The following is a 24,403-nucleotide window of genomic DNA, read 5'->3' as shown; positions in this document are numbered from 1 at the left end:
ACCAGACTGTATTTCCGCATCCCGGAAATTATTAGGGCGGTATGTCTCAGAATAGTCAGCGCAATTTGGGAAATAAATCAGTTAAATCTGTATGTGGATGTGTGTAAATATTCAAATGTAATCCCCTTTGTAATCGTTAAAAATTTCATAAGTAACTGTAATTTAATTACTCATTTTTTCGTAGTAACTGTAACTAATTACAGTTACAATAATTTTGTAATTAAATTACGTAACGCCGTTACATGTAACTAGTTACTCCCCAACACTGGTAACAGCACATAAACTCTTCAAACACCTAGCAACACCCTAGTAACAGCACATAAACTCTTCAAACCCTAGCAAAACCCTACCTAGCAACACCCTAGTAACAGCACAGAAACTCTTCCTTCACCTAGCAACACCTTGGTAAAATACAGAAACTCCTCAAAACCTAGCAACACCTTAGTAACAACACAGAAACTCTTCAAAAGTTAGCAACACTTTAGTAACAGCACAGAAACTCTTCCTTCACCTAGCAACACCTTGGTAAAATACAGAAACTCCTCAAAACCTAGCAACACTTTAGTAACAGCACAGAAACTCTTTCAACACCTAGCAACACCCTAGTAACAACACAGAAACTCTTCAAAACCTAGCAACACCCTACCTATCAACACCCAAGTGACAGCACAGAAACTCTTTAAAACCTAGCAACACCCTAGTAACAGCACAGATACTCTTAAATACCTAGCAACACCCTAGTAACAGCACATAAACTCTTCAAACCCTAGTAACACCCTACCTAGCAACACCCTAGTAACAGCACAGAAACTTTTCCTACACCTAGCAACACCCTAGTAACAGCACAGAAACTCTTCAACACCTAGCAACACCCTAGTAACAGCACATAAACTCTTCAAAACCTAGCAACACCCTAGTAACAGCACAGATACTCTTAAAAACCTAGCAACACCCTAGTAACAGCACATAAACTCTTCAAAACCTAGCAACATCCTAGTAACAACACATAAACTCTTCAAAACCAAGCAACACTCTAGTAACAGCACAGATACTCTTAAAAACCTAGCAACACCCTAGTGACCGCACATAAACTCTTCAAAACCTAGCAACACCCTAGTAACAGCACAGAAACTCTTCCTTCACCTAGCAACACCTTCGTAAAATACAGAAACTCCTCAAAACCTAGCAACACCTTAGTAACAACACAGAAACTCTTCAAAAGTTAGCAACACTTTAATAACAGCACAGAAACTCTTCCTTCACCTAGCAACACCTTGGTAAAATACAGAAACTCCTCAAAACCTAGCAACACTTCAGTAACAGCACAGAAACTCTTTCAACTCCTAGCAACACCCTAGTAACAACACAGAAACTCTTCAAAACCTAGCAACACCCTACCTATTAACACCCAAGTGACAGCACAGAAACTCTTTAAAACCTAGTAACACCCTAGTAACAGCACAGATACTCTTAAATACCTAGCAACACCCTAGTAACAGCACATAAACTCTTCAAACCCTAGTAACACCCTACCTAGCAACACCCTAGTAACAGCACAGAAACTTTTCCTACACCTAGCAACACCCTAGTAACAGCACAGAAACTCTTCAACACCTAGCAACACCCTAGTAACAGCACATAAACTCTTCAAAACCTAGCAACACCCTAGTAACAGCACAGATACTCTTAAAAACCTAGCAACACCCTAGTAACAGCACATAAACTCTTCAAAACCTAGCAACACCCTAGTAACAGCACATAAACTCTTCAAAACCTAGCAACACTCTAGTAACAGCACAGATACTCTTAAAAACCTAGCAACACCCTAGTGACCGCACATAAACTCTTCAAAACCTAGCAACACCCTAGCAACACCCCAGTAACAGCACAGAAACTCTTTAAACACCTAGCACCCACATAGTAACAAACACATAGCATAGCAACTCTTAGAGCATTTATGGAACCACTTAGCAACATAAATTCTTTAATCATATTACAATAATGAGCCACTAAACAGCTCAATGTCAACGTTACGAGGCAATTGTGACATTTCTGTCAAATCACAGAGGTTTCTCCGATGTGGAGATGTTGTTGTTTGTGTAAAGCAGGTGTTCGTCAGCAGCTCTGTAGTCACAGTAAATCAGCAGGCCTGTTATCGTCAGCCGTATATCTGCATATTGTCATGAGACGCCGCCCGTGGCGCTCGTCTGACAGCGTAATGGATGAGATGTTGTGATACGCTTTTATTTGTGCTGCTCCGAGCCTTGACTCCATACTCACTGTGTCTCTTCTCGTTTGACAAATTTGTCCTAATTTACGGTTGTTTATAAATGCCGCAAGGCAATCCATTCTGAGCTCCCCCCATCAAACGACCGGCTGTACATCAGACCCACTCTAGCGGCTTTAGCTGCTTTTAGTGTCTTCAAGCTGATCTGCCATCTCTCATGGCCCGGGAGCTTTCTAGAAGATTCCCTCAAGGTCAATGTGACCACCTGGAGGAACATTACCTTGCTCTTTCAAAGCACAGGACACTACGTTCTCATCAGGCGCCATGCAACAAGTAATTTGTCCGTTGCAAATTGTACAAATCAAAACCCATCAGAACATAATTGATGTTAGTTTCTAGCTCTTATTTCTTTTTTTAAATGTATTTATATAGTTTTAATAATTTATGTGGCTTTTACTCCTTGTTGCAAAGAAAAATCAGCATTAAATATTTTTTAAATGTTAAATGATTTAATTGATGAATTAATTTGAATATTAAATTTAAATACATTTTTATTTTACAATTTTTTTATTTTATTAAAATAGTATGTTTATCAGCAATTGCTTATTTTAAAAAATATATCTGTAAAACCCTTTAAAAAACATTGGAAATACAAAACGACACATTATGGAAGGAAATTTACTTGTGAGTGTTGACTTTAATACATTTGATATTTCTCAGTAGTTTTGTCTCAAACATTTCTCCGAAAACTCGTAGAGATAGAAATTAGTCAATTGAAATGTTTGAGTACTTTAGATTGCAGATTATTCATTGTATAGCTGAGCACTTTGTTGATGTCTCTTCTGAGATACTGATGAGATATGTGCGAGATTACTGGGGTCTTTTTTTTCTTAGGGGAGCCATCTAAGCAGGAGACATACATTTCAATTAGCTCTCCATTTAAATTTCTTAGCTGTATAGTAGAAACAATCTCATTTATGTGTTTTTAATTTTTTCTTTCCCATAGATGTGCAGCTTGCGTCTGTCCTTCAATTGACCGTTCATGTACTGTATGCAAGCGCTGCAGTTAGTAGAGTGTTGGGTTGGTCACTGTGTCGATGATCTTTGGTGTAGATCAATAATTCCATTCATGGGGCACAAGCACAAGTGCAGGGTAAAGTGCTTTTCTGATTGCTGCTGTATGACGCTCGTATCGATTCTGGGCCGGGATGTTTTAGCCACACTGATCAGAAAGAATTGCAGATTGTTCCATTTCCCTGCGAGTAATCCAAATATATTCAATTACGTCTGTGGCCTAAACATATTCTGCAGATATTGTTAAATAGACAGGAATAAATTACAAGACAAACGTCTTACCCTGATGTCAAAGCTCAGCTTGTCCATCTAACGCATGTTAAAACTGTATATTTTACAACAGAAATACATATTTTTTTACACTAATTCACTGTATCCAAGTGGCTTTTAACAATATTTGCATGTGAAAGTGGCAAACCATAGAAGAATTTTTAAATAAATGCATTCACATCATTACTTAACTTGTTATAAAAAATAAAATAAAAAAAATATTCCAAACTTGCACAAACTGGTTCAGCCTGGTCTAATTTTCTAGTTTTAGAGTGGTTTTGGGGGAGGTCAGGTTGGCAGACCAGTTGTCTGGCCAACTAAACAGCAGCTAACAAGACTTGGAGACCATTTAGAGCAGCATAAAATGGTTTACTGGTCCTTCACGCTGGTCTGGTTTGCTAGTCTTATGTGGCTTTTGGAGCAGTTTGAGTGCAAGAACATATAGACCAGTCTAAACTGGTTTGTTGACTGTTGATGCTGTTCTGATTTGCTAGTTTTAGAGGTATTTTGCAGCAATCAGGCAGAGAGACCATTTAGACCCACCTAAACTGGTTTGCTGGTCCTTCAGTCTGGTCTGTTTTGGTAATTTTATAGGTCTTTTCTAGTGATCAGGCAGAGAGACGATCTAGACCAGCCGAAACTGGTTTGATGGTCCATTTGCATGGTCTGATTTGTTAGTTTTAGCAGGAGCGACCAGGCTGGGGGACCATGTAGACTAGCCTAAATAGGTTTGCTGGTCCTTCAATTCTGGTCTGATTTTGTTAGAATGTTTTAGGAGTGATCAGGCTAGGAGACCATCTAGACGAACTGCTTTGCTGGTCCTTCAGCCTGGTTAAATTTGCTACTTTTAGAAGTGTAACAAGGCTTGGGGTCCATCTAGACCAACTTTAAATTGGCTAAGATCAGCTGACTAGTTTAGGCTGGCTTAAGACAATTATTTAGCAAGGATAAAAACTTTTTTTTCTGTAGAAGGCAAAGAATGAATTAAAAAAGGTGCTCCACCTTACAGTACTGTTGGTAGGGGACATTTTAAAAGTCATATGAATTGCCCCAGAGTCCACACATGCTTCAGGTTACACCCCCTCCCTTGTTTTAGACCAAGGTCATTGGGGGTTTAATGCTGCTGTGAAATATGCAGGTGGTGACATAGTTACCCTTGTTGTGACAGGTTTCAGGTGCACACAACGGCGCCATCCATCAGTCAGAGCGATGGATTGGACTCAATGGTGGAGTCTCTAGACGCCCACCAAACCCCCAGTAAGACGCCCCGAGCTAAGCCCAAACCTTCACAAGCAAAGCAAGCAGTGGTACGGTGCAATAAATCTTCCTCACCTTCCTCTTATCGAAGCTCGCTGTGGTCAGTGTAATTCCTGCGGTCTTAAAGGCCGATTGCACTTTTCTCTTCGTTGTGTTCCAAATGCAATGATGCCTCGAGGGGATTTTCTTAATTCAAGCCCCATTGATTTGCGGTCATAGATGTGCATTAGTGTGAAGGTGAAAGAAAACAGTTCCTGGTTCCTGAAGAGAAAAAAAACACCCTCTGACTTTGATCTGAACAGGGATAGGGTTTGCTCACTAAACTGAGCACCAGTGTTCTGAAAAGTAGCAAATTGCCTTGATTATAGTTACGAACAAGCACGGGTGCTAATGAAAGATCACACAGTACACTTTGGGATGCTTCCATATGTTGAAGTTCCTCATCAGTGGATTTCACAGCAACACAGCTGGAGCACAAGCTCAGGGATGGTGCAGTCGCATCTATTCCCCAAGTAAAAGCGGCGTGAAGTAATTACACTGTGGGTCATCCTCTAATTAACAAGCTCAAACAACATAATCAGTCATCGTGAAAAAAGAACAACCTCTTGAAATTAACAGGGAGTCGGAAGCATCGAGTTGATGCATTGTTTGTTTGAAATAACAGCTATTGGTAACTCCGTCTAGGTCTGTTGGCTCTTCCAATTGACGTTGTGTTTCCTGTTCTTGACCTCTTGTTGAGAACTTTATGGATTTGACTGACAAAACCACTGAGGTGTTTTTAGTCTATTAGGGGCTTGGTCCAGATTTTCTGGTGCGTAATGCGGGCACATTCGCTGCAACTACAAAACACTATACTGCTTTGACAGGGTGATGTTTGGTCTTTAAGAAGTGACCAGACACAGGGTCATACATCATGTTGCATTTTCGCTCGTTCTCTGTGTTGTACAATTGCAGGGTTTGATGGATAGCAGCCCTCCTGGCACTCTTAAGAGAGAGAGAGAGTGAGAAAGTCTCAGCTATTGACAATCTGTGCCTGTGAGGAAAAAGCTCATTCTTCTCTTTCGGTGTAGTTTGGAGCAGTACATCTTCTGGATGTCTTCAGGCTATATTCGAGTGTGTTTTTCACAGGGAGGTCTATAATACCTGGAGAAAGCTGTCTGTTAGCATTCCCACTCATTCAGTGGTGCAAGATGTACACAATTTGACTATCCGGGATGCAACAGACAGGATTCACTTTTAAGATCTGCCACTGGTGATTCATCTACTATAATATGATGAAGATTTATGTAGATGTTGCTTGCAAGAAATGTAATTATTTAGAATGCTCGGTTACTTTTGAACAGTTGTTGATGGAGAAAGATGCTTTATGGAACCGGGTGGTGTAGTTGGAGAATATTCCAGTATGGTCCTCGCTAACCAGTCCATATTACTTACCCTATTACGTTACTATAAGTAGGGCTGTGCAAAAAATTTAATATGATTTTCATCCCTATCTGGGTTGCGTTTCCCAAAAGCATAGTTGCTAACCTGTTAGCAACTTAGTTGGTTGGCAATGGGAAATTGTATGGCAACCAAAAAGTTGCTAACTTAGAAAATGCTCCCCTGGTCAGTAAAGCCGCTCCTGTGATAAATAGTAAATCTCCAAAATTTTCCAGATTTTCCTACTTTAACACTGTTGCCGCGGGTTGTTTTTCATGTCCACGGGTTGAAGCATCCCCAATAATGCAATATTTCCCCCCATGAACATTTAAAAAAAAAAAACTGTATGCCAACATTTAAACTGAGCATAATGCAATTTTTAGCTAAATTGGCTTCTAAATTATAACATTTCTATTTGTTGAAATTTATTTATTTAGACAATGGCTGTCATAGCTACATAACTGATTTATTTAAACATACATTACACAATTAAGACATCACTAACAGGTAAAGTAAAATATAATGTGTATGTAGTCTAATATTTCGCAAGTTTTCTACTCTACACTTAAATACACTGCTAACTAACGAGCTGTGGACACTTAATTTTTTAGCTTGTGGACTTGCCTGAAGGTAAATTAAATTCTATGTGCCATTTTGTTTTCAAGCTGTTTTATTGACATCTTTCCACAATTGAAACACAGATTGAGGGATTAAATGAGGCATGAGATGTTCCTACATGATAATTTCACGTTAAAACTACTAGTAAAGAGGAAGGAAGGATCACGTTGATGTTTAAAATGAGGCATTTATACAGCAATATGTCACAACATATCAAAGAGCATTAAAACGGCATTTATTGTTTGAATAGCCTGACAACTATTTTATTAAAATAAAAATATCAAACTGGAAGTTTCCAATGGATTTCCACTCGTGCAGTGGTTAAAACAATGCTTTATTGTATGTATAACAAACCTAAATACTATATCTATACGAATGTGTACTGTTATACCTCTTAATAGGACTAATTAGCTAAAATTAGCACAACAAAAAGGCAATTAACAAAATGTATCTACATTTTAAAGTAACATTAGTCACGTGTGGGTTTTCAAAACCATAAAATACACAGATATTAGCATTTTTTATATCTTCTATGTAGTTAGCAGATTTTTGCAGTAGCTTATAGTGTAGCTAATAACTTTTCTAAAAGGCTAGCCTGGGTTTAAATTATGAGTATGAAGAGTAGTCTCAGCAAGCTGCAGTTTCAAAGGAGCCTTCTGTTAGCTAATGGAAAGGGGTCGGGAGCATTATTTTCCCCTTTTTCTGCCATGTTTTGATGGATTTGAGGTGTTATGTTGGATGTGAGGGGCCAGAACATTCTGCCTAGCCTCACCTGATCTCAGCACTTCATCATGAGAGCGAGAAAGATGATTTGATAAAGATAAAGAAGGTGCTATGGCGAAGTGCCTAGCATTAGGTTATATTTTGCACTTAGCCTGTGGTGTATGGTTGAAGGAATCATGTTGAAGAGCCATAATTATGTTTTCAAAGTCTTTGTTTGACATTACTTCAGTGTTCGGTAGCAGGACTAGCTAAATAAAAAAAAGCTACGCAGCTAATATCGAGTTCACACTGCATGTTTTTCAAACCCGACAACTCTGTCTGGTCCGTAAACTACAGCCAAATGCACACGAGAAGTTTGCAGTTTGGGAAAATTGTATATACACAAATATGTTTATCTACTTTTTGTTAGCTCATTATACAGCTAACGACTTTTATGCGAACTGCTGTTGCTAACTTTTTTGTTACATTGTGTAACTACCTAGACAATAGCAATATTCATAATAGCTTGTTTAGCCTAATACTTCCCTTTTAGGTTGTTTCTCTTTTAATTTGCGTGATTTCTAATGACAAATAGCTGATTTTTGTAGTTTAACTTGTAGTTTAGCTAACAATTTCACCTTGTCAGGTGTTTTTCCCCTTAAATTGCATAATTGTGAATAGCATATAGCTAGCTTGATTTTAATTGGCTTAACTACTTCCCTTTTACATCTAATTTCCTCTTAAATAGCTAATAAAGAATGGTTAGCAGGTTAGCTTGTGAACCTAATTATTTCACATTTTAATTTTTTTTCTTTCTTAAATTACAGTTTCGGATTGCAAGTAGTTAGCTCTTTTGTTAGCTTGTAGTTAGCACCTTCTTGAATCTTTCTTTCTTGAAAAATGTTCTTTCTAATAGCGTATTTACCAGATTTTTGTTAGCATGTAGTTTAGGTATTTCACCTTTTCAGGTGGTTTTCCACTTGCATCGTTATATGTATGTTTTTAGCTTATAGCTAGCTGATTTTAATGCAGTTAACTACTTACCTTAGGTAGCTAATAGCAAATACTTAAATTGTTAATTAAGTTGTTAGCTTGTTGTTTAACTTACTCTTTTCCCCTTTCATTATTTTCCTCTTAAATAACGTTTTTTATGTACTTAGCTGCTTTTGTTAGCTTGTAGTTAAGCTAACAATTACACCTTTTTTCAGGTTGTTTTCCTCTTTGTAATAGCACAGTTAGCATTTATTTTAGCTTGTAGTTTATTTCCCCTTTTCAGTTTCGTTTCCTACATTTTTTCAAATAGCATATATTTAGCTGCTTTTGTTAGCTTGTGTAGCTAAACTACTTCTCCATTCCAAGCTGTTTCCCCCCTTAAATATCATTCTTTTCTAATAGCTACAAATAGCTAGTGTTTTTCTGTAAAAACAGAGTAGCTTAAGAGCAGTTTCAATCTTGGCAAGCGAGTCTCACTTCCCAAACACTGCATTAGTTCCACATCTTTGTAATCCACTGAATTCCCAGAGAAGGTTGAGCGGTTCGGATGCTTGCAGTTCGCTCTGTCAGAGAGTTCATTACATATTCCACAGAAAATCCAGTGGCTTTTGGGAGCGCTGGCTAAACATCTAAGATGTGCTGTTCATGAAGGAGGGATATTCCTCACGCTGGCGACCCGAGTCGAGAGAGAGAACACGAGACCCTGAGTCGACCTTTCCTCAGATAATCTCCACTCCTTGTTGTCTGCTAATTAATAATTCAGAGACAGCATCAATACAGTCCCTGTTCATAGTGCAAAACATTTCTTAAGATTTGGGCATCTTGGCCTCTGCCTTCCTGTCTGTCCCCTGTTTGTTTAAAAACACATTTTTGAGAAATCTGCCTAGTGTAGTGGAAATGTAGGGGACTGAATGTCTACAGTCTACATAGGCTGAACTTTTATATTACTATTCTATAATCTAACAAAAACTGTTCATTTACATATACAGTATATAAAGGATGACAGATATATCATATATATATATATATGTGTGTGTGTGTGTGTGTGTGTGTGTGTGTGTGTGTGTATAGATAGATAGATAGATAGATTTTCTGTCATCCAAAAAAATTATTTTATTGTAATTTTTATGAGGTTTTTGTAAAAAAAAAAAAAAGGAAGGGTTTTAATTTGTTATTTAATTAATTTTAAAAGTTTATTTTTACATTTTTCTTTTACAAAATGCATAAATATATATAAGCATAAAAGTACCACAACCTTCAAGTATTATTTATAAGTAAACTGTGATTTTTTTTTCTTAATTTTAAGTTGTATTTCACATTTACAATTTTTTGTTTTAATTAAATTTTTACTGTAGAAATTCCTGTTTACTGTTAATTTATATATATATATATATATATATATATATATATATATATATATATATATATATATAAAATACATTAAATTATTTTTTCTCTTGATAATCATATCTGTTCTTCACTCAAATCTTAAGTAAACACTTTTTTTTTTTTTCAATATTTTGATCAATTGCATCCGTTCTACATTCTACGTAACATTTTTACCAAAAAGAGCAGCTTAAACATTCTCCAAAATATCTTATTTGTGCTTTACAGAAGAAAGTAAACCATATGGGCTTAAAACAGTGTGGAGTGTGTAAATATGAACAGAAATGTTATTTTCAGGGCGATCGAAGTGTATTTGATGTTAATTTGGATAAAAAAAATCCACTAAATAACTGCTTTTTAATAAAAAACAAACAAAAAATGTGCTATAAAAATTATTTTTAAAAGATAATAGGAGTATTTATTTATTTTTTTACAAGAAAATGCTATTCAGGTCTTTCTACCTCAACATTTCATGTTTAATTCAAAACACTTAACATGTCTTTGTAAGCGTAGATGACATTTTATAGAGAAGCCTATTTACTAATTATTTTATTCCTGCGTTGACATTTTTGTGCTAAATTTAATGTTCCGTATTTTTTAAAAAGCACAGCTCTCATCAAGGTCACAATCTGTTTTTCTCTTGCCCTGAATGCCGTCTATATTAAACCATGAACCTTGGCGTTTTAAAGAGACTGACCTGACGATAACAAGCTAAAAGAGGCAGAGAAAAACCACAGCTAGCCGCTTAGGAAGGAGGTGAAGGATGAATGAAGAAGGACGGTGGTTTTCGACGCTCTCATTAAACGAGCGAGGGCGGGATGAGAGGTCATGACCTCTATTGTGTCTCCATATTGACAGAATGTAATTCAACGGCGTGAGCTGATACACATTCCTCCGTGTCACCAGAGCCGCTCCGAAGCCCAGCGCTGATGGCTTTCCTCGGAGAAAAACACACCAGATGGATGGTTTTTGTCAAGGGCTTGCTGTTAAAGGCCATTTTTTAAGAGGATCGACAGAGATGGAGCACAGTATTATGTTGACAAAAGACGTTTAAATGCCAAAACTGAGGTACACGGGATGTGTTTTTGATGTCTGCTGGTGTAAATCATGAATTAAACACAATTTTGAGGTAGAAACCCTTTGTTTTAAAGTGTATTTTTATTCCTTTAGCAGATTGGTAATGTTCAAATGAATGTAAATAACCCTGAAATTGATTATTTACACACTCCATACGGTTTTTGAAACCCATTTGAAACCCAACTTTCTTCTGTAAAGCACAAAACAAGATGTTTTGAAGAATGTTCAAGCTGCTCTTTTCCGTAAAATTAAGATATGATGTGTTGTTTTTTGGAAAAAAATATTAAAATTCAGAGAATTTTTGCTCAAAACAATAAAATATATCTTCTGATGGGGTCATAATACTGTTTGAATTTAAATGTATTTATCTGACCACTGGCAGATATTGTTCTTGTTTTGTATTTGTATTTGTTTGTTTTTGACCAAATTAACATCTAATACACTACAATCACCATGAAAATAACATTTATGTCATTATTTATATGCCATGTGGTTTTGAATGCTGTTTGACTGACATTTTTCTGTAAAATGCAAAATTAGATGTTTTGAAGAATGTTCCAGCTGCTTTTTTGTGTAAAATGAAGATATTTAAATTTATTCTCTGGAAAAATGTCCAAAAAATGTAGTTTATATATATATATATATATATATATATATATATATATATATATATATATATATATAAAGTAATAATGGTTACTAAAGTAATAATAAATAAAAAAATTTAATATCTGAATATGCAAGTAACGCATTTACATTTTGAAGTAAATAGACTATAAATGATATTTTATTGCTGTTTCTTGCCGCATGAAGTCTCTATTTTTTTTTTTTACCTTAAGTGCCCTGTGTTTGTCACAGGGCATCGTGGGATTCATAACCCTCAGTCGAGGGTTTATATAACTTACATTTTCATTGATTGTTTTATTGGTTTTTCTGTGGCATTGTGAATGAGATCGGCTGCTTTAGCTCATTTTCATTTGCTTGTTTCAGAAAGTGACTGTTAATCAATCAGCTGGGAATGAGGAAAGAGACCGATGCCCGGTTCTTACTCAAGAGCGTGTTACAAATATCTACATTTGAGCGTGTTTATCATGAAAAATAAGGTCTGGTATTCAGATTTCAGCTTGAGTAATGATAGTTTACATGATAGTTTTATCATAAAAATAAAATAGAATGTTATATTCGGATTCTATACAGTAAGAATTAGCTTTGTTCCAAATGGAATACTGCATGCTACAAAGTGTACACTAAATATTGCCTTCTAATTAAAAATCTGACTTTTATTAATGAACTCTTTTTCAAATATATATATTTTTGTGAGCTTTTAGCAGTCTGTTAAAATACATAAAATTTAGTTTCTAAGTAAAATTTTCTTGTTTGATGTTTATTTTTTATAACAAAAACATTATATGATGTATTGTACAATTATTATTAATTATGTACAATTATTATTGTAAATAATTTGTTAAATATTACTGTATAGTGACTAGCAATGCCTTATCTTTTTTTTTTTTTATAAATGACATTTAAATTTAATTTGTGGAAAATAAACATACTTATTTTATGATTTTTTTATTTCAGAATTGTTTAAGAAAATATATCTTGAACTAGGTCCTACCAAGTTTGTGACCTCATTTTTTTTTTAAGCATGAATCTTGAAGCAAGAGTCATTTCTTACCTAAAACGATAAAAATTGAATTTATTAATAGTAATCACAGTATACATACTTTGTGTGTATATCTGTTTAAATATTTAAGATTCTAATTAAATTTACATCGTTTAATACATTTTTTTTATTTTATTTTTTCTGGAAGAAAAATATATTAATATAAAATTCTTATATTAATTAATTCAATTATATATATATTTTTTAAGAAAATATTTTAAAACCCTTTAACCTTAATTTCACATGTCAACATATCTCGAATTAAGACTTTTTCTTGTTTTAAGTATAGATTTCCTTGTTTTTTTTTTACTAAACAATGCATACGTACTGCAAAAAATGGTAAAAGTAGAATATAATACCTAGATAATGCTTTTGCGTCGTCGGGAGATTGGCTGTTTAATTTGGTTAATTTGAGCGCCTCAGATGCTGTTTGTAGTTGTAATTTAGCCGTAAATGAGTTCACAGAACCTTCAAGGTCGGCTTGTTTGCATGCGTCGCTTCATCTCGTCTGATTTTTCTTTGTTGTAATGGCGTTATCCAAAGTTATTTACAGTTGTGTGTTTTAATGAACGAGGCGACCGGGAGCTTCTGCGTGAGATTGAGACAAATGTTTGTGTGTCGGCGCAAGCACTCGGCTGATTAACTCGCGCGGGACGCCGTTTTATCTGCCGCACCGTTTGATGTATGACATCTTTTTAAGACGCGGTCGAACGCAATCACAGGCTCTTTCATTGCCCGGGCCCTTCGTCTCAGCAGATTGCCTCCGCGTCCCCAGGGACCGGGTCTTGTGTGTGTGTGTGTGTGTGTGTGTGTTACAGGGTCAAGTATCCCCAAAAACACACGGTTTACAAAGAAAACATCACAAAAGGAAGGAAAAATCAATTTTGGCCACACAGGAGGCACTTTTGTTCGATCTTTATCTGAAATTCTGCGTCGTTTCTTGTCAATATGAATCACTTCAGCATCATTTATTTGTTAGATGTCGTGTTTCGGTTCATGTAAACTCGGTTTCAGCATCGCTCTTTGAGTTTTGTGTTGTGGTTTAAGTCATTTCTCGCTGGAGTTGTTCGTTTCACGTGTCCAGATTTCCTATGAAGCCCTGCATGTCTTTCCTTTAGCCACGTCACTGCTAGGATGCAATCAATTCTGATTTCCACATCAACCTCGTCATACACTAGATACAGTAATAAACCAATGGTTCTTATTTAAACTAAATTATTACATTTTCTTATATATCGCAATTTAGTGAACATAGAAATCTTTTTCATTTTTTTTCATTATTTTAAAATACTACAGTAGCTTGAGTGTTTTTGCTGTTGTTTTGTGTAATACATTGTATATATTTTCTATTATTTAAATATAATATATACAATTATTTTTGATTATCTCATTATTTAAAATCTTAAAAATGATTTATATACAGTATATTTATTGAAAAAAATTTTTATTGAAAAAAGTGATTATTAAATATTATTTTATTATATTTTATTGTATTATACAGTATAATAGTACATTATATTGTACATTTAAAAAATGTGTACTTTTTATATATTAATATTATAATATATTATAATTAATTAAAAGGAATATTAAGAAAAAGTATATATTTATGTGAATATTGTGTCACTTGTTTTCAGATATAAACAAGTTAAAACCAAGTGGGGGGGGAAACATGCAAAACATGCAATTTTCCTTCCGAGATTTTTATATATATTTTTAATAATTTTAACTGTTTCTTTAGATTGTCTTTTTTGCTGTCATAATGTTTCTCAAATGTACCCATTTTATTGTTTGTTTAAAAATAAATAAATAAACATAATATTAATAAAAATATAATAATACTTTTTACATAACTAAACGTTATTTTGAATCTTTTATTTTGAACCAGTCGGTGTTATAAGACCATCACAGGTTCCTCCTGGTGTGTTTTGTGATCTTTAGGCTAGTGTCCTGTAGCAGGACGTCTAGTACATACAGAGCATCACAGGGTGTTTTGTGTTGTAGATCACATCTGTGCGGCGACTCCATGCTCTCCTGCTTCCCTGATTGACAGTAATTATATGAGGAACGGCTGATTTCTCCATGAGAGACCCTCAGTGGTGTCCGTTACAGTCAGCGATCTGTTCCAGCGAAGCTCCTCATGTTCTTCTGAACGCTAATGTTCAGCCTTTGCTCTTCATTATGCTGCATTAGCTCAGGAAACGCTTCCTGTGCTCGTCAGGAAATAAAAAGCTAGAGAAATATGGCATTGTCAATCAGTGACTCACATTGTAGCATCATTTCTGGTTCGATTGCGTCATTCGCGGTGTTTATTGCTTCATTAAAGACTTCTTGTTAAAGTGTGGTTTTATGTCTTGATGCTTTATGCATTAAATCAGTGTTTGAGATGTTGTGATTCATGCAGATTCAAGGCTTATAATCATTTTGTTGAAGGATATAATTGAGAAAAAGCTATTATTGCCTGGATTCAGAGTTAAGCTGGTTAGCGTAGCATCGTTAGCTTTCGTTTTTCGTCATTTTCTGATCGACACCTACTACATTAATACCTGATCAAAAGTAGGTTTTTGTGATAGTGTGATATCTTGTTGTGGCTGATCAAAATTTCTTTAGCAGTTAGCGTTGCTATGCTAGGAGGCTAAGCTGTTAGCTCGGTAACTAAAGACTAAATGAAATAACAAAGATGAAATGTTTAATTTGATTGCTTTAGCTTCTGCAATGTAGTGTGTCATTAAAAACATACTAGTTAACATTTACTTGATTAAGAATAGATACAATCTTAGGTAATATATATATTTAAAGTTTATATTTTTAAATCAGGCATTGAATAAAGTACCTATAGAAAGCTGTTTTAGCCAATCGAATGGCTTTATTGAGGAAGAAGGATTAGATGTTAAATGGAATTGCATTGCACATCATGTTCTTGCAAGCATTTTTCTCCTCCGTTTATCTCCATTGTGTTTTATTAAAAACATCAAGCGAAGATGTCCTTGCCAATCCACATGCTAACAGGAGACGCCTTTTTAATATAGCTGTATATCATCAATATTTCGCCATATTATAGTAGTTGTTTATGGTAGTTCTGAAGTCTTTTTAAAGTATGAAATAGACTTTGAAATATTTATCATGTCTGCTGTGTTTGATGCCAAATTTAAGGAGGTTTTGGCACTTGTTATGTTATTGGTACATTAGCCAATTAGCATCATCAAGATGTCATTTATGTTAGCAGCGCTAGAGCTGCTAGTCACATGACATTTAGCGTCATCTAATTCACATCCACAACATTAGCTAAGCTAACATTAGCTAAGTCGCTGTTGATCCTCATTGAGTTTGCTTGTAAACTCCTGCGTGCTAACAGGAAATTACTTTTTGAATTAGCAGTATATCGCTAGTATTGCGCCATATTCTAGTAGATGTTTTCCCGGTGTCTGCTTTTGTTTTGAAAGCTCTCAAAGTGACTTTCATTTCTCCTGTCTGCTGTCTTAGACATCAAGGCACATGAGGGAAGTGGTTGGGACTTGCTAAATTAGCCAGGTAGCATTATCCGAACTTCGTTGATACTAGCAGCTCTAGAGTTGCTAGTCACAAGACATTTAGTTTTAGAAGATTGACATCCACAATGTTAGCTTTGTCCAGGCCCTGTTTTGTGGGTAGTCGTGGCCTAATGGTTAGAGAGTCGGACTCCCAATCGAAAGGTTGTGACTTCGAGTCCCGGGCCGGCAGGAATTGTGGGTGGGGGGAGTGCATGTACAGTGCTCTCTCCACTTTCAATACCACGACTTAGGTGCCCTTGAGAGCAAGGCATCGAACCCCCAACTGCTCCCCGGGCGCCGCAGCATAAATGGCTGCCCACTGCTCCGGGTGTGTGCTCACAGTGTGTGTGTGTGTGTTCACTGCTCTGTGTGTGTGCACTTTGGATGGGTTAAACGCAGAGCACAAATTCTGAGTATGGGTCACCATACTTGGCTGAATGTCACTTCACTCACTTCACTCACTTGATTTCCATTGCGTTTGTTTGCGTTGGTTCATATACGTCAAGTGAAGCTGCTCTCTCCGATCAGCGCGCTAACAGGAAATGACTTTAGATCTGGCCGTGGGAATTGAACTTGCCATTGAAAAAACACTATCACAGACAGACAGTACCGTCTCCTCCACATCCGCATCGCTTCTCGGAGAGAGGTGAACGAGTTAGCATGCTAGCAGCGGTTGGATGGCGGTTTTCCAAGGCTAAAGCGCATGTTCGTTTGACCCCGACCGGCCTGGTTTCCCGGCGGTGACTGCATCCATCCATTATGATGTTGTCGCTGAGGGCAAGGTCCTGCCCTGTTGAATGCTGGAGCAGGGGCTGCGCTAATGCCCTCCCGGGGCCGATAATAGGAGAATAATCCTCTTATTCATGCCTGAGGCCGTCTGTAGGAGCAGGACACCTCCTTCAGGGAGCGCCGAGACCCCACACTTGACGCCAAGCTGCCAAACCCCTATTTATTGTGTTAGCTGAGAGATGTGAAGCTGCTAGCATCCATTTAGCTATCTGAATTTCTGATGAGTGCTCTCAATGTATCAGAGCTGGTTTCTGTAAAAAGGGCTGATTGTGTTGTAATGAATGGGCTTGTGGTGATGCGAACAGCGTAGATGAAGTTCGCTGTGTGGGTTTTATGCTAATGGAGGCTTTTATACATGCTAGTTCACAGATTGGTGCTTATTCAGATCCAGATTCATTTAAAAACGCCACTGAGGAATGATTTTCAGGACATTCTGCTTGCATTAGCGGTCCTTAGATGTTGTGAGCTTGCTGATTGAATGAAATGTGATGAGAGAAAAAGACTGGGCGTTGTTAAGTGATGATTTGGACAAATTTGTCACGTCATGACACGTTGTAAATAAATTAACTTTTTTTTTTTATTAATCAAGTAAAAAGTTAATTTTATTGTTTAATAATTTTTATTTTTATTTTATAATAAAGTTTTATATTAAATATATTATTTTTAATATATTTCATTATATAATTTTTATATAATTTACGAGTGAATCAACTAAATAAAATAATAAAACTGCCTCAAATCAGTCTTGAATAGTCTTATTAAATACTAATATTTCATAACTGATTAATAGATAAATGTTAACATTAAAATAGACATTTTAATAAAAAGTGAGTATTTTTATTCAACATTTTTTAATTTTTATTAATAAAAAGTAAACATTTAATTGGTTTTTATATTATATATTTAAAGTTAATTATTAGTAATTAATCTTTTTTTAAAATATAAATGTACATAATATTATTAAAATGAACCTTTTGATAAAAAATACTTCTAATATAAAAACTAAATTGTAATATTTAATAATTATTTGTAATCTAAAATATTGTTTAAATTAAAATTTAATTAAACAATTGTTTATAATTAAACAATTACAATGTTTCATTACATTTTATTTTTTATGAATATTTTATAATTGTAAATATTACAATTTATTATTATACAAAAATAATCTTACATATTTTAATATGAAAGGGGTTTTTTTTGCTTATAAATTATGCTAAACAAGATTTTTTTGTTTACCATAGTATATGTATAATTATGCTGGAGTGCTATTTCAAAATGACTTCATTTCTGTAATCGTTTGTAATTCCCATCCTCATCCATAATACTATCATCAGACAGTTTTGTCTAGCAGAAAGTACAGCGTGTTTCAGAAGTGCAGGTCAGAAACAGAGACGGCTGGCGTCAGGAGAGTGAGGCTCTTAGCGGTGATGCTAGTCGCTACGCTAGAAAACAGGACACGGCAGGGAAAGTGAAGATCAATTCCCATAAAAGCCTGGTTTTACATGTTGGCTGTACTCGCTTTAAATCAGCCAGAAATTGAATTTGGATGAATTGCTTCCTGGTTCTGGTGATGTTTGCTGTTACCTCGCTCACACGTTTTAAGTGGTTTTTCCTTCCACTTTCTTTCGCGCCGTTTAAGTGCATGTTGAGAGTAAACAGTGATGGATACAAATCTTCAAATGGGATTTTGGGAAGGTGGAGGAAGCCGAAGCAGAAGTGAGAGAGAGTGCTTTGCTTTGATTTTTGACATTGAGAAAAAGTCGTAGGGATTGTTGACGAGCGGCAGGGTTTATCCACATCACATTATCAAGTCTTTAATTAATGCTAGATTATCACACAGCACATCCCCCTGGTTTTTTTTTTTGGTCCAGATTTACCTATCTACTGTACTTCACTGAAGAAACGGCCTTGAATATTGAAAAGGGTGTTATGTTTGCCTGCGTTCAGATTAACATTAGCATCAGAATGATGGTCTTTCTGAGACGAAACGCCACCACAGTGTCATCATTAGCAACGGGAGACTCATCATTTAAACAATCCTACTGGAAGATGTTTAGAAGACTAACTAACTAAATCTTGAAGATTGATTATGTAATGAAAGATAAGGACCAGATCAAATTATATTAAGAAATATATCAGGTATAGCCAATGTGTGTCCTCATGTTAAAACTCAAGAATAAGTTTAGACTCTTTTGCTATCAGTGTATGTGTACTCAAGGCTTATATATTAATATGCAACAATTTATTAATATTAAACATTAATATTATTAACTTTTTAATATAAAACTTTTCTATAGATTCAAAATTTCATTTGAACATTTATCATTTTAATTAAGACACATTTTTAATATTTAATTTTAATGTAATATTTTTTATATTCTTTAAACATTAAAATATTAAATGTTAAAAAAAAATATTTTTATTATAAGATGTTTTATATAGTTTTCACATTTTTGTATATAGTGAATTGAATTGAACTGAATTAAATTTTTATATTTAACAATGTTATCATTTGAAAAAAATGTTTTTAATGTAATGAAAAAATGTGCATAATTTTTCAATAAAATGTTATGTATAGATTTAAAATGTTGCATTTAATTTGAATTATATATTTAATCATATTAACATTAAAAAAAGTTAAAATAAAGTGAAAAATAAAAACAAATAATAATAATAATACAAAATATTAACTTTTAATGTTCTTTATATATATATATATATATATAGTAAACAAATTCCATTTTCCAAATTTGGTACAGTTATAGTTAAAATCCCATGAATATAATAATGATTTTCAAATGTTTTCATTCAATTTCAGTACGTATTTTCCATTATTACATTTCATTTCCATGTCAGCAATAAAATATGACAACAAATCGCTGAGAAATAGTCATCATATATGATTTGACTTTGTATAAACTGTATTTGTAATACTGTGAGATGGTTTTGCTGATTGCTGAAAGCTGATTGGCTGTCGTAACAGGTGGGCGTGGCTTCTCTCATTGGTTGGTCTGTGATTGTCTCAATGGATTGATGATGGTTTGTCTGTTTGTGCTGAACATTCCCTCACTTTTTAGGACTATTTATTTATGGTTACATTATTTTCATGACAATTAAAAAAAAATCTCATTCTTAGTTCCCATATGAAAAAATATCATATATGGTAAATGTAATTTGATGATGTTTTATTAACATATTTTTAATAATAATAATAATAAATGTTTTTTCATATTCAGTTATATTAATATATCCAATTTTGTAATGCTAATATTTTAAAAATTTGATTTTGATTTAAAAAAACATATTAATGCCATTTTTGAGGGGTTTTGTATTGTGTTGTTATTTTTATGACAACTAAGTACATTTTCTCTTCCTATTCTTACTGTAGAACTGTAATATGAACAGAATATTATTATGGCTGCTCATTAAAATAAAAAGTATTGTCCAAACGTAGTGAAATTGGTATTAAAAAAGGTTCATGGATACAACAATGAGAATGCAAAAGGATGCATTACAAACAATTGTCATGAAAGTAATCTTGCAATGGAAAAATGAAAAATGTTTGTCTTCATGCAAACAGTTCTGTTGTTGTTTTTTGTGTGTGAACGTGTTTCGGCTGTGTTTTGGTCTCTGTATCTGTGGGTTTTTTCACTCTTTCAGACTGGTTCTTTGTAGTTGGTCAAACACGATCAAAGAGAAAACGCTTGGCGTTCACATTTGGAACTGAAACGCAGTCCTCTTCAGGCCGTCCTACCTTGGGAGCAGCTCTTTCTAAATAAGTAATGGCTCTATTTGTTTGCTGTCGCAGCGGTGTATGTTCATAATAGAGGCTGAGAGGAATCTGGCAATAAAGCGGTGGTGTATAAATCAATTAGAGCTGAGGTAGATTCATATCTGGTGTCTGAGGCTGGAGTAACTCTCGCCATTACTCACAGCAGCTGATTGCATCCGGCCTTCAGAGCCACTTACTCTGGGCACCTTCCCTAAATGCCTCCAAGTTTCATTTCCACAAGAACAAAGATCACATCTGAGGAGGATCACGTGGCGCTAATTTATTTAAGGAGCTCGACGGGGTTTGCTGCTGGCCGGAAACGGGACGTCCTGAGTGATTGGGCGATTGAGCTGATCGAGATCTAGATCAGTGCTTCTCAACTGGTTTCACTTTAGGGGAAGTCGTGGCCTAATGGTCAGAGAGTTGGACTCGCAATCGAAAGGTTGTGAGTTTGAGTCCCGGGCCAGCAGGAATTGTGGGTGGGGGGAGTGCATGTACAGTTCTCTCTCCACCTTCAATACCACGACTTAGGTGCCCTTGAGCAAGGCATCGAACCCCCAACTGCTCCCTGGGCGCCGCAGCATAAATGGCTGCCCACTGCTCCAGGTGTGTGCTCACAGTGTGTGTGTGTGTGTGTGTGTGTGTGCACTTTGGATGGGTTAAATGCAGAGCACGAATTCTGAGTATGGGTCACCATACTTGGCCGTATTTCACGTCATGTCACTTTACGATACAGATTGGGTGCCAAGTGGTCCAACAGAACCAGAAAACCTCCATTTATTTATTTATATATTGTTTTAATTTGAGTAATTTAGTACACCAAGTTTTTTTAAATATTTTTAGTTTTAATTTAAATTTTAATCTTTTAGTACTTTTGTTGAGTTTTTGCCATTTTAATAAATTATTTATGTCTATTTTATTTTTACATTTTAGATATTTTAGTACAAGATTTTTTTATATTTCTTAATATTTATATATTTTTACAGATTTTAATTTAACAGTTTTTGCCATTTTAATGTACTTTTATTAACTTGTATTGTAGTTTCAATTATTGTATTACATTAAGTTTTTTTTTTTTTAGTTTACATCTTTATTTTACAATTAAATATTTAAAGACAAAAATTTTGTCCAAACTGATCCTCTCTAGAATGAGTTTTACATTTTTGAATCATATTTTTCTTCTTTCTTTCTTTTTTATTTGTTTGACATATTGACATTTCCATGACATTTTAACCACATTTTCTGTGCCTATTTTTTATTTTCAGATAGATTTCATTACTGCAATATAAAGAAAATATATATATATATTTATTTGCATAGGGAAGTACTTGCACTTTATGATATTATTAATTCTATAAAATACACTGTTAAAATACATTGTTACAAGAAGGAAAATGACACCTTTTTAAAAAATGTATGGAAAGCATTAACATTTGTGGTAATCAACAAACGATACAAGAAGGTTACTCCTTTCTTTGAACGCCATTTATATTATTTTATGATTTTATCAGTTAGCGACATATTCTCACAGCATTCGGCATAGTTTCCCCTCAGAAAGCAGCAGTGATTGAGCCCTGACCTGTTAGCTGAGATCAGCTGCTCTTGAATATCAATCTGTGAACTTCCTGACTCAATATATGTATTTCTGAAAACGGCAGGCGGGTTTATCTTCGCACCCCGCTCTCTTTCGCCGTGTTATTTGCCTCCACAATCTCCTCCGAATGATCTGAGATAGGTTCGCGCCCCGAGAGCGGGAAAAGAGCGCGCCAGAATGTCAACGGCTTCGCGCAGATTTAAACGACCGCGGGCTTTTCATTTGGATAAAAGCCTCCAGATCCCATTCAAACGGTCCCTCTTCTGCAGATAATGCAGATGTTGTCTCTGCAATCATCATTATCTCGCCGTGGCTCTCGCGGGCGGGTTATTTACAGGGCTTTTGATCCGCAGTAATGTTTTAAATTCGCCATCAAAGCCGCTATTTATCCACGGACGGCGGTATCATACGGCTCGTTTCTAATGAGGTTGGATTAGCGTGGATGATCCGGCTCTGGTCCGGCGTTCCCGAGGTCAAAGGCAGCCTGGAATTCCGCGCCACAAATCCGCCAGCGAGTAGATCGAGTCATAATAATAAACTAAATGACCCCCACCGCTCGAGCAGGATAAACACAGATTATGTGTGTCATGTATATTCATAAGAAACCTCTGATTAATTTAATGCTGGCTTGTTGATAATGCGGATTTATAATGTGTGTGTATATATATATATATATATATATATATATATATATATATATATATATATTTACATGCATCACCATTATTATTATTGTTAAAAATATCAATGATTTAAAATAATATTAAAATATCATTTAAAAGATTTAAAAATATTTATATCATTAACTGTTAAATTAAAATAATAATTATTTCAAAATGTAAAAAAAGAATAATTAAAATGTAGATTCTTCTTCTTCTTATAATTATTATTATTGTGATATTTTCCCTAACAAGCACATTTTACAGACAACATCTATTTAATAATAATAATTACAATAATATAAAAAAAAACTTTTAAACTGTTATTCAGTAATGATACATTATCCTGTTAAGACATAATGTTAAATGAAAAATTTTTCTAAAATGTACAAGATTTGTCATAATGTACTTTACAATTTTTTTTTTATTGTTCAGTTAGTTAAAAATTTGGGAGTAATTTTGACTGTATCTCGTTTTATGTAACATTTTTGAACGAAATGCTGAATTGCGTTTTTGTATCCTAAAAATTATATATGAGGTGGAAATGATATGAAAACCAAGAAAAATATAAGCAAATATTGCATTTTAAAGTCACAGTACATAAACATTTTATTTAATTGTGTGTATGAATTTAATAAATTTTTTACGTACTGTGACTTTAAAACGCGATATTTGCATATATTTTTCTTGGTTTTCTTAACATATTTCCATCTCATATCTCATTTTAAGCTCTTCGGAAGCAGTTGTTTCATTGGCAAACAAGAACAGTAACTTTTGATATATTTTTATTGGTGGCAAAATTGTTTGTTGTTGTCTAAATGACGTCACAACAGCGGGAAATATTACGTAAACATGACATAAATCCTTTTCACACCATAAATATTTACTTTTTACAATTAAATTTGTTACTTTTACAAAACAAAACGGAAAACCAATTCACAAAACAAACAAACACCTGTATGGTATTAGATTTTCCAGGTTTTCCAGGCTCTCCGGACATGAGCGATTAGGCGTTGGCCCGTAAACAGGTGTGGAGCGACTGGTTTATCGTTATTAATCCATCGTGTCCATTCCTCCGGCTGCGATGCATCTGCGGCCGAGAGCTCTTCCCAATGTCACCATGTCAGCCAAGGGCAATGAGATTACTCTGATTAAAAAACTCACAATAATTAATTTTTTTAGGGATTCCAGCTTTTGAGAGCTGGGTAATGAGGCGGATCATGAGGATGCGCTTAAGATCTGCTCATTTGGACTGCAGTCCTTGAGCTACAGCTGTCTGATTCAGCCGTCCAGATCAACAACAACAAGAACTGGCAGGCCGAGCTGTAATTATTATTTTGCAGTTATAGAAAAGCTGGCTGTTTTTA

General features: G+C 34.9%; 1 protein-coding gene across 12 annotated transcripts in view; it reads left to right on the top strand.

Annotated features, from left to right (window-relative positions):
• LOC132159463 (receptor-type tyrosine-protein phosphatase S-like) overlaps positions 1-24,403 on the top strand; it is a 194,036-nt gene that overhangs the window by 14,858 nt on the left and 154,775 nt on the right. The window lies entirely within an intron of this gene.

Source organism: Carassius carassius, chromosome 16 (genome assembly GCF_963082965.1).
Source record: "Carassius carassius chromosome 16, fCarCar2.1, whole genome shotgun sequence".
Taxonomy (NCBI): domain Eukaryota; kingdom Metazoa; phylum Chordata; class Actinopteri; order Cypriniformes; family Cyprinidae; genus Carassius; species Carassius carassius.
Note: the sequence above shows the minus strand (reverse complement) of the source record. Positions and strands in the feature narration are given on the sequence as shown.